This window comes from Benincasa hispida, chromosome 8 (assembly GCF_027475165.1).
Source record: "Benincasa hispida cultivar pf3 chromosome 8, pf3_genome.v1.1, whole genome shotgun sequence".
NCBI classification, from domain to species: Eukaryota; Viridiplantae; Streptophyta; class Magnoliopsida; order Cucurbitales; family Cucurbitaceae; genus Benincasa; species Benincasa hispida.
In genome coordinates this window covers 64309228-64321285 of record NC_143485.1, presented here as the reverse complement: position 1 = coordinate 64321285, position 12058 = coordinate 64309228, and the positions used below count along the sequence as shown (strand labels likewise).

The 12058-nt window shown below is 30.7% G+C and overlaps 1 pseudogene; it reads left to right on the top strand.

Annotated features, from left to right (window-relative positions):
* The first annotated feature begins 5832 nt into the window (after nucleotides 1–5832).
* On the top strand, nucleotides 5833–10143 carry LOC150034781 (phytochrome B-2 pseudogene; annotated as a pseudogene).
* The last annotated feature ends 1915 nt before the right edge of the window (nucleotides 10144–12058 follow it).

Genomic DNA, 12058 nt, shown 5'->3' with positions numbered 1-12058 from the left:
ATATATATATATATATAAATAAATAAATAAATAAATAAATAAAAGTAACGAAAAAATAGTCAAATTAAAAAAAAAAAAAAAAAAACAGAACCAGTGACCCAACCCGACCTAACCTGTTGGGTTGGTTTGGGTTGACCCTCCAAAAAAGAACTAATAGGGTTCATTATTAGCCAACCTGAATTTTTGGGTTGATCCACAAAAATCTTCCAATCGGCCGACTATGTACACCCGAAGGCAAATGAATGTGACATTCTACATCCAAAAACATCCAAAAAAAATAAATAAATAAAAATCATTGTCCCAATTCTTATGCTTTCATGACTTGTAACAAGAACACAAAGAAATATGGATTAAAGAAGCGTCCACTACTAACAATTCAAGGACCAAACAGAGAACATTAACTCGAAAGTCAGGCATCACTCAAAATGGTGCTAGAAATCAATTGGTTTAACAATAAAAATAATAGTCGTGTAGAAAAGAGATGATGGATCCAGGAATTCAAGTCAATGGTGCACAAATTTGCACATTACTTTTAGATTTATGTCTATATATAGTCCTTGAGCTTTAAAAAAAATTAAAAAATAGGTCTCTCTATTTTTATTTTTATCTAATAAATTCTCAAAAATATCAACTTTGCATCCATTAAATCTCTTACATATTCAAAATATTAAAAACTAAATATTGAAGACATTATATTGAAATGAGTGTCTAATAAATATTATTGGACAATTTTTTATACATTAACCAAAAATTTGAAAAATTCAAGTTCAATCAGAGACAAAAACCATTTTTTGTCCAAGGAAACGATTAACTTTTAAATATTTTTTAATATATTTGACATTTCTTAAATTTAAAATTGAAAGTTTATAATTCTAGTGAGCATGTTTTAGTGATTCATTAGAATTAAAATTGAAAGTTCAGGAATTTATTAATCATAATTTTTAAAATTTAGAAATTAAAAATATAATTTAACCTTCATATAAATATGCAACCTTAAATGCACAAATATATAATATCTAAATTAGATCATATTAATTTAAAATTATTGCAAGCTTTTATAGATTTATTCATGTAAATTTTTAAATAAAAAATTAAACTTAGATACTAATCATTTTTTTTTTTTTTACAAAAAACAAGTATTATTTTTATAATACGCTGTGTTTTTATATATAGGTATGTAGTGAAGTTTTTAACACATATATATGTATGTTAAAAAATTTAAAATATAAATTGGAAAATATGGCTATGTGGTGAAAATTTTAAAATATATGGATGTTAAGAAATTAGAAAGGTTCTTTTTTTAAAAAAATTGTAGTTTAAAAAAAATATTTAGAAAAGCATAGTTGTTTTCAAGATATTTAAAAGAATATGGTTGTTGTCCGTGGATCTCACATCCAAATTGTGATGCAAAGAGATATTTTTTTAAAAAAAAAAATCTGACAAGAGAAACAACAAATAGAATCTCAAATAATAATAAAATATAGAGATTATGTTAATACCTGAGCAAAATTAGGAAGACAGTTGTCTTTCACAAATATCAACAATTACCATGTATGTACCTCAATCCTGTTTTCTATTTTGGAATTACCTGACATTTGTAGTTTCATCAACAACAAACAAGATAAGGACAAATCAAGCATTTAGAAATTTGTGGCCATGTGCATGTCACATGAGTTGCCATAATTCTTATTCTTGGGCGATTTTGCCATTTTTCATAATGAAACCTCAAATTCCACTCCACACTCCAATTTCCCTAAATAAAAATGGTATTAGCTTGTCAATCATCATATCATTCAAAGAAAATAAAAAGAAATGATATTAGCTTGTCAATCATATATCATTCAAAGGAAATAAAAAGAGTTCCTAGATGAGAGTTAAGTCTTGCTACACATTAGTTTCGTAATTTTAGTTTTATGTCTAATAAGATACAAATGTCCAACATATCCATGAACTTTCTATTTTGGATATAATATGTTTTGGATCTCTTACAAAATTTTAGTCATTGTATTAGACACACACACACATATATATATATAAATATAATTAACCTCAAAATTTCAATTTAGTGAACCAGTGTGTGAAATTGTAAAGTTTAAGCACAACATATTGAAATAAACTTAAAAATACATGGGCTAACCTTTTAATTTAATATGAAATTGTTTTCCTTAACATGAAATCATTTCATATGAGTATCCAACACAAGAAACTTTAACTTTTATGATTTCAAATCAATTTAATTTCAAATATGAATCTAACTATAATTATATAATTTTTTTTAGTGATTAAATATTTAACCATTTTTGTTCGATAAATAAGATAATGATGGTTGAACGAGAAGTTTTTGAACAAATGACAAAATGCCACGTCATTTCTTAAATTAACGACAAAATTACAATTAATTGAATTTGAGACTAATTAAAAACTGACACATGTCCTAAATTGAAATTGATAACAGAAATTGACGAATCTTAATGGTCTCATGTGTTTTCATATGTAGGAACATTATTTCAAGACTCCAACTTCAAGAACACCCATATGTTTCGCTTTTATACATCTATCGTACACATTCAACCGAGAGAAAATCAAAGAATCAAATACTAGAGATCGAACCACATCAGCTTCAAATCTACATAAACACAAAAAGATACGTTTCTCTTAACTATTCTAATAGGCAAAACTACATGAAGTTAAAAACTTAACCACTCTAATAGTTAAAACTTTAAAAATTTAGAACTAAACTTATAATCTAACAAGTCAAATAAATATGTACTAAAAGAACATTCAAATAAATATAATTTAAATACAACGATGTATAATATTTATATCAAAATGAAATTTCAAGGTTGTTATTGTAACTAATCTCATAATTTAAGGGAATTAGCAAATTTGTCATTTTTTTTCTTAATAATTTCCAATTAATTTACTTTGAAATTAAAAAAATCAATTTTAATTAAAATATCAATACAATTACTTATTGTCACATTTTTTTTTCCTAAAAAAAACTTGTGTCCCACAAGGATCGTCTTCATCGAGGTCTATAAATATATGAAAATGATGGATCAACCTATAAATGTGTCTCGTACTTCTACATCTATGAATGTATGAAAATGATGGACGGGTATGACAATCGTAATATCATGAATCAAGGATCAAGATTGACATCAAGGGGTATACACTAGAGTCACCAGTTTGACTCTGCATCTTCAACGTTGACCGTATAAAACTAATGCATCAGTCGATCTTGGATTTAAATCCATAATCTTTAAAACTATTTATTAATTAGTATTAATAATATAAAATATTTTATAATAAATGAAAACTACTCTCAATTTTTTTACAATGATTTTGTACTTTTTTAATAAAAAAAAAGTCGAATTATTAACCAAATTTCAAAGTTTTTAAAAAGTATTTTTTTTTTACTTTTAAATTTTGGTTTAGTTTTTTAAAACCGTTGTAAAAGGTAGATAGTAATATAGACGTAATTTTTAAAAATTTAAAACTAAAAATAAAACAATTATTTTAAAAAAATAAGTTTCGAATGTCAGTAATACATCTATATTTCTATTATTGTCAATATTAATAAAAATCTTTAATGTTTATTATTTAAAATTTAGATTAAAGTATACGTTTTAGATATTGGAGCCAAAATCAAAATGACTTATTTTTAAGTAAATAAAAAAAGAATATTATTTTTTTAGTCAAAAGTAATAAATGTTGACTGCATCACTTTTTTTAGTTAACGATGCAGCCTCACAAATAAGGATTTAAAACTACGATATTATTATAAATATTTTTGAAACTACCATATCTTTTTAATTACTTTTAAACATTACAATTTAATTTTCAAAAATTTAAAAAAAACTAAAAATAAAACCGTTATCAATCAAGACCTAAATTAAAAAAAATAAGTTTTGAAGGTCACTGCTAATATATCTAGATTTGTATTGTTGTCCATATCAATATACATCTTTCATGCTTGTTATTTAAAATTTAGATTAAAATATATGTCCTAGATGCTGGAGTTAAAATTAAAATGACCTAAATTTAAATAAAATTAAAAAAATGGAATGTTTCTATTCTTAAGGAAGAAAAGAAAAAAAAAAGATTTTATCAACTAAAAATTAAATGTTCACGGCATATTTTTTTTTTTTTTTTTTTTTGTGTAATTTTATCACTTAGAAATATGTATATATTAAAAAATAAAGTGGAAATTTAGATTATATATAAAGAGAGAGAAGTAAAGTAATAAAAGGAAAAAAATGCTGAAATGAATCTTAGGCCTCTAATTGAGGAGACAATTGGTCGATTGGACATTACTTGCCACTATGAAGCGAACAACTATTATGATTTTTTTACATAATTAAACATAGAGAAGACAAGGCTAAATGGAAGAGTGCAAGTGAATATGTTCATTTCCATCTTGTATAAGCTTCAAACAAGAAAGAAAGTTTGATTTCAATCCAACATCTAGAATGTGTATTGTACTACAATAAGTAAGAAATCTGACAAAATCATCTAAAGCTTAATTTGACCGCCACTAAGAATTAACACTTTGATTTCTTCTGGAATTTAATGGAAAAGTTGAATGTTCCTCTCTATAACAACAATCATAATTTGGCAAATAAGGGCATCCAAAACACTCTGACAAATTCTTTCCGTTTAGCTCTACTTGGCTATTGAACAAGGGAAAAACCAGAGCAACGAGAAATAAAATTGAGAAAACTATAGAGACATAAAAGCATAACAAGATGATTAAAAATTCGGGTTTAATAGAGGCTAAGGTATCTAATTCTCTACAACAACAAAGATTGTGAGTCAGCCGAAGATATATTCTTCTGGTATACTTATTCATTTAGCCATTAGAGGAAAACCTTCTCCCATAGGCGAGACATAATTGTGCATTATGTGATGTCTTAAATGTTTATTTTAAATTACTTTCTAAATGAGTGTTTCTGATTTTTTTTTTAATTAAATATTAAGAAATTCATTTCCAAATAGACATTTAACCTAATTATATAAAACTCTACCGTTTTCCAAGTCCCTTCTTAGAAAACAAAACTGGTTCTCATGGATGACTTGAGGGCTATGATACATGAGAGGAAAATATTACTCTAATCCTCGGCTGAAATGAAGAAATTTGCACATAGCTTCGCCTACGATCGGCCAACGACATAAAACAGATGGGACTACCTACCTTCTTATTTCTCTTGGAGTAGATTACTACAACTTTGGGCAATATTAAACTTCTATAGATAAATAAGATTACATTTGACAAAGAACACATGTTCTTTTTCCTAAAAAATATTAAGTAGGTTATATCAATTCATTCACCTCTAATTTAACATTTCTTTACTCCAATGGTCTATTGACACTAACTTTGGTGGCTGCTTCATATTTTTATACATGTGTATTGTGTTGAATAAAGAAATTGTTAAAAAACTTGCAAATTTCAAAAGTTCGAGGCATGGATGATGAACAAAAAAGAAACATCATATCATTAGCACAGAGAAATAAGATAGGTATTTTTACATAAGTAGATATGCTACCATGATGACACTTACCCTCCTTCTAAACTTTTGACGTACATATCCTCTATGATTGTCATGATTTATCTCTTGCATGCATTGCTAGTATCAAGGAAGAGTTTCTGGTTTTCCATAATGACATAATTTACAAGGAGTTTATGAGTAAATCTGGGGCCATTTAAAGGATTTTTCATCTCATGCTTTACGAAGCTCAACTCATTCTGAGACTCATGTAAGTTGGGCTAAACAATTTGCAGGAAGCAAATACAACCAGTGACATTTCCTTCAACATCAGTTCTCTTGTTTGATGTTAAGAACACATCTATATAGGGCTCGTCCTAGTACCACCACTAGCACCGTCAATAGACTTCTCGCACTTGTTCAATACAATGTCGATGCTGGACTTTTGAACAAGTTTCAGCTCTCGGATGCTTTTGGTGAGTCTTTTAACTATTCCATATAAGTTTTTGAAGCTCATGTATCTGTACCTGAAGAACAAATTATTGCTTATTTGTCTAAGATTCAAAGGGATGGGTTGGTTCAACCATTTGGTTGTTTGATTGTGATTAAAGAATCTAATTTTAAGATTGTTAGCTTTAGTGAAAATTATTTTGAATGACTAGGGTTAAGTGGTCAATTTGGGTCAACACGGGGGAAAAGGCTGATTGGGTTAATATGAGAGCTCTATTTACATTTTCCTTTGGTGCTTCTTTAGCTAATGCTACTTCATCCAAGGAGATTTTGTTGTTGAATCCTATTTGGGTTTATTCTAGGAGTATCCAAAAGCCATTTTATGCTATACTGTATAAAATTGATGTGTGGATTGTGGTTGATTTGGAGAGTACACGATCTGTTGACAAGTACCTTCAGACGCTTCTTCTCAGCCCGATCTTCCAGTAGCCATTGCATGATGACCAGAGTGTCTGTGCGTCACCATCCAAGCAGCGGCTGATGCAGCTATTTTCTTTCAAGTAGTAATTGGCGTCGAACCCCTCAATGTAGCCGACTACGACGTAGCCAGCTTCATTTCTTTCGAGTCATAACTGACGCAGACAAGCCAGCTTCTTCCGTCGACCCAACGTGAGTCTGCCTAGCCTTTTCCATTGAACCAACTCCTACGACTGTCGGAGGCAAACCCAATCCCACAATTGGTGCCGTCTGATGCACCATACACCATCACCGATCTCCCCAACATCGGTCACCCAACCGACACGAGTGTTGATTGTGGAAGAATGCACCCGAGATCATATTTTAAGGTATTTTTTGAAGTTGCAAAGAGTAGAAGTTTTTCTTGGGAAGTTTAAGAAATAAATGTTCTTCTAAGGCATAAATTTCTATCTAGTTGAGTGATACTGAGATTCAGAATATCAATGAACTCAGTTCAGTAGCTTGTGAAATGGTTAGGTTGATTGAAACGACAATAATTCCAATTTTTAGGGTTGACTCAACTGGTTTGTCAAATGTAATCTTATTTAACTATAAAAGTTTAATATTGTACAATAGTTGTAGTAATCTACTTCAAAGGAAATAAGGAGGTAGATGTTTTATGTCGTTGGTCGATTGTAGATAGAGTAATGTGAAAATTTCTTCATTACAGTCGAGGATTAGAATAATATTTTCCTCACACATATCATAGCCCCGACATAAGTCATCAATGACAAGCACTTTTGTTTTATGAGAAAAAACTTTGGAAGAATGTAGAGTTTATGTTTTTTGATAAAAAACTTTGGAAAAATGTAGAGTTTATATAATTAGGTTAAGGGTCTATTTGGAATGAATTTCTTAATGTTTAACATTTTTAAAAAACTCGAACATACTCCGTTTAGGTATTTAGAAAGTAATTTGAAATAAACATTTAAAACATCACATGGTGCACAATTATGCCTTTCCTTTGGGAGAAGGTTTTTCCCCTAATGGCTAAATGAATCCAAGTATAATAGAAGAATGTCAGATTACTCACAATTTTTGCTTGTTTATAAAAAGTGCATAGACCCTACCATGATTTTCCCTTGGTTTAATAGCCAAGTAGAGGTAAACGGAGAAGAATTTGTCTTAGGAGTGTTTTGAATGCAATTATTGTCAAATTATGATTGTTGTTAGAGAGAGGAACATTCAACTTTTAGAAGAAATCAAAACATTAACTCTATGTGGCCATCAAACTAAGCTTTAGTTGGTTGTGTCTGATTTCTTACTTAACGTAGTGTAGCACGACCCTATTCCGGACGGTTGGGTTGAAATCAAAATTTCTATTGGTTTGATGATTATACAAGATAGAAATGAAAATATTCATTTACAGATCAAGTACTCTAGTAACTATTCCATTTTGCTCGTGTATCATATTTCTTCCCTGATTTTATTGCATATTTTCTCTATATAGCCTTGTCTTTTATATTGTTTATAGAACTTGAAAGAGAGTTGACATATTGTTGAAAATAAGGGGTTGTAAAGTATTAGCCCTGATTTTATATTGCCTATTTCTGTCTAGTTGGTTGATGCACCCAAAACATAAGTCAAAGATCTTGCAGAATGGATACTTAATAACCATAGGGATTCTACATGGTTGAACATGGATAGTTTGGTTGATGCTGGCTACCTTGAAGCTGCTTCACTAGGTGATGCGGCCTGTGGTATGACAACTGCAAGAATCACTTTAAATGATTTCTCATTTTGGTTCAAGTCCCATGCTACAAAGGAAATTCAATGGGGAGAATCCAAGCATCATCTAGATGATAAGGATGATTGTGGAAGAATGCACCCGAGATCATCTTTTAAGGCATTTCTTGAAGTTGCAAAGAGTGAAGTTTGTCTTGGGAAGTTTAAGAAATAAATGTTATTCACTCTTTGTAGCTCATAATGAGGGAGTCTTTTATGAATGCTAGGGACAGTAATTTCAAGGCATAAATTTCTGTCTAGTTGAGTGATGCTGAGATTCGGGATATCAATGAACTCAGTTCAGTAGCTTGTAAAATGGTTAGGTTGATTGAAACGACAACAATTCTAATTTTTAGGGTTGACTCAACTAGTTTGTCAAATGTAATCTTATTTATCTATAAAAGTTTAATATTGTGCAATAGTTGTAGTAATCTACTTCAAAGGAAATAAAGAGGTAGATAGATACATTTGTATAACCCCGACGAAAGTCATCAACGGCAACCAATTTTGTTTTCTGAGAAAAAACTTGGAAAATGTAGAGTTTATATAATTAGGTTACGGGTATTTAGAATGAATTTCTTAATGTTTAACTTTTTTAAAAAAACTCGAAAATACTTCGTTTAGTATTTAGAAAGTAATTTGAAATAGACATTTAAGACATCACATCGTACACAATTATGCCTTGCCCGTGGGAGAAGGTTTTTCCCCTAATGGCTGAATGAATCCAAGTATACCAGAAGAATACTTCTTCTGCAGATTACTCACAATTTTTGCTTGTTTATAAAAAGTGCATAGATTCCTTAACCTCTATTGAACCTGAATTATCGAAAATCTTATTATGCATTTATATCTCTAGTTTGCTTAACTTTTTTTTTTTTTTTTTAATGAAATTCCAGAAGAAATCAAAACATTAACTCTATATAGCCATCAAACTAAGCTTTAATTGGTTGTTTTTTATTTCTTACTTAACGTAGTGTAGCACCCCTCTATTCTGGATGGTTAGGTTGAAATCAAATTTTCTATTGGTATGATGATTATACAAGATAGAAATGAACATACATATTTGTAGATTAAGTACTCTAGTAACTCTTCCATTTTGCCTGTGTATCACACTTCTTTCTTAGTTTTATTGCATATTTTCTCTATATAGCCTTGTCTTTTATATGTTTTATAGAACTTGAAAGAGAGTGGACATATTGTTGAAAAATAAGGGTGTTTTAGTCTTTTTACTTTGCCCCATTTTTCCATTTCTATATTAGGGTTTTATATTGCCTATTTATATCTTAGGTATTTAATGTACGAGGTAGGTTGAATAATAATAAAAGAGAGCTCTTCTACCATGATTTTTCCTCCCATTTCTAGGGTTTTCCGCATAAAACTTTGTATCCTCTTTTCCTTTTTCAATATGGTATCTGAAGATGAAAACCTAGTTGTTGTTGACGAAAAGACGACTGAGAGAGTTGATGCCACCATGACCATTCCATCTGTCGCCATTCAAGCCGCTGTCAATAAGTACTTGCTCCATTTCAGCCCGATTTTTCAGCAGTTATCACACAATGACTAGGGCGTCCGCGCGTCACCATCCGAGTAGCGACTGATGCAACCATTTTATTTCGAGCAGGAACTGGCGTCGAACCCCTTGATGTAGCCGACTTTGATTTCTTCTAAGCCACAGCTGGAGACAAGTCAGCTTCTTCCTTGACCCAACGTGAGCTTACCCAGTCTCTTCTGTTGAACCAACTCCTACAACTGCTGAAGGCGAACCCAATCCCACAGCCGGTGCCATTTGATGCACCGTACACCATCACCAATCTCTCCAACGTCGGTCACTTAATCAGCATGAGTGTTGATAGCTGAAAATTCTTATTTGAAACAGGTGAATCTTCATCAATTCTGGGTGGACAGCAACCGAACCCATCAGCTACCTTTCTTCCTCAACCTAACCCATCACTCTGATGGTGACTAGCAGAGTGGTAAGTATCTCTCAGTATATGAACATTGCAAGAAATTGTGACACACTAACGATTAGTGCTGCAAGTTACATGGTAGACCCCCAAATGACAAACGTCGCCCTCCAAATGATAAGTCGAATCCTAGCCGAGCACTTATGAGTGATTCAACGAATGGTGTTTCACAAGTGACCACCTATAATGACCTTGGTAATTTTGGGGACGGTGCAATTATTCAATCAGGTACTCCTCAGTCCTTTAGTCTTCTTATTATTGAGGGTAAAAAACTATGGATACTAGATTCAGGAGCAACAAACAATTTAATTGGCTCATCTGATCAATTTCTCTCATATTTCCTTTGTACTGATAATGAGAGAATTCAGATTGTAGATGGGTCCTTTGCTCTTGTTGCAGGAAAGGGTCATCTTTTTCCGTTTCAAGGTTTAACATTACAGAATGTATTGTATGTCCCAAAAATATCTTACACTTTATTGTCTATTAGTAAGATAACTAAAGATCTGGATTTTCGAGTTTTTTTTTTACCTATACCGTTTTATTAGGATTTGAGCTCAGGGAAAACGATTAGCACTATCCGACACGATAGGGGACTTTATTTCCTTTTTGATGATGCTACCTTTAGGAGTTTTGATAGGACTAGTGTAACATCCTGAATCTTTGAAAAATTTAAGTTAATTATCTAAAATTATTGAGTTTAAATTTTCCTTTCATTTGGGAAATTGAGATTGAATTGAAATAATTGAAAAACTTTTATTGATTAAATTGAAATTGATTAGATATTCAAACTGATTATCTTGAAAATATTGAATTTTGCTTCCCTTTGATTTTGGATTTTAGGGCCAACTTAAAAAAAAAAAATTGAAGAGATAATTATTTCATGTGGTTTTGAATTAATTTAAATATTTGGAAGAATTTAATTTGTATCAAATTGATGGATTTTATCCCTCTAATTTTTGTTTTTGAAGCCTAAATTAAGATAATTTGAAAAGTTAATTGATTTATAAATTTAATAGAATTTTTGTAGATTTTGGAGATATTATGATAAAATATTTTTTTATGTTTTAAAAATTTGAAAAAAAAAAATTGAAATTTTTTCAAAATTAAATGAGAGTGAAAAAAGGCAAAAAATTGGAGAGAGAGCAATTCGATTTTTCAGCGACAGCTTCCACAAAATTGTTGATTATCGAATTTTGAACTGTTGGATCGTGCTCAAATTTAATCAGTATGTTCGAGACATATAGAGTTTCATTTTGAACAGTTAGATCGTGTTTGAAGCTCTAGTTTGTTCGTAATCGCTGAATAAAATCTGTAAAACTAGAAATTTCCCTTCTCTCTCACTCTCGCAAACCCTCATCATGCAAGACTCTCACTATTAGCCTCTAGCCTAAACAATTATTCCGTCTAACAGCAACACCCATTGCCTATCTATAGTATCCACGAGCCGACGCGCCATCTACCGCCACTGCCCGATCTTTGTCGAAATTTTGAGGAAAACCTTGGGAAGACTTATTTTTCTTATAATTTGGGAGGTGAAATTCACCCATTTGATTTTGGGTTAGTAACCTCTCTTTGGTGTGAAACTTAGATTCAAGATTTGGAAGTTTTGAGGCATTGACCATCAAGTTAGAGACCATTTTTTCGTTTTGCAGAAAATTAGTAAAGATCGTAAGTTTTGGTTAAGTTGTTAGTTGGTTATTCTTTTGGATTGAGAGTAATAGTGGAAAAATTAAGTTATTGATTTTGGATTTAATTCTTGATCAGATTGGCTAATTGAATCAAGTTTTAGAATTTGTCTTGAACCAAGCCACAACTTTGGGTTGATTCAAGTTTTCTAAAAGTTTTAAGGAATTATTTGCGTGGACTTTTGTGACCAAGTTGAGGTAAGTGGTACTATTACAAGTGCCTTCGTGCCAA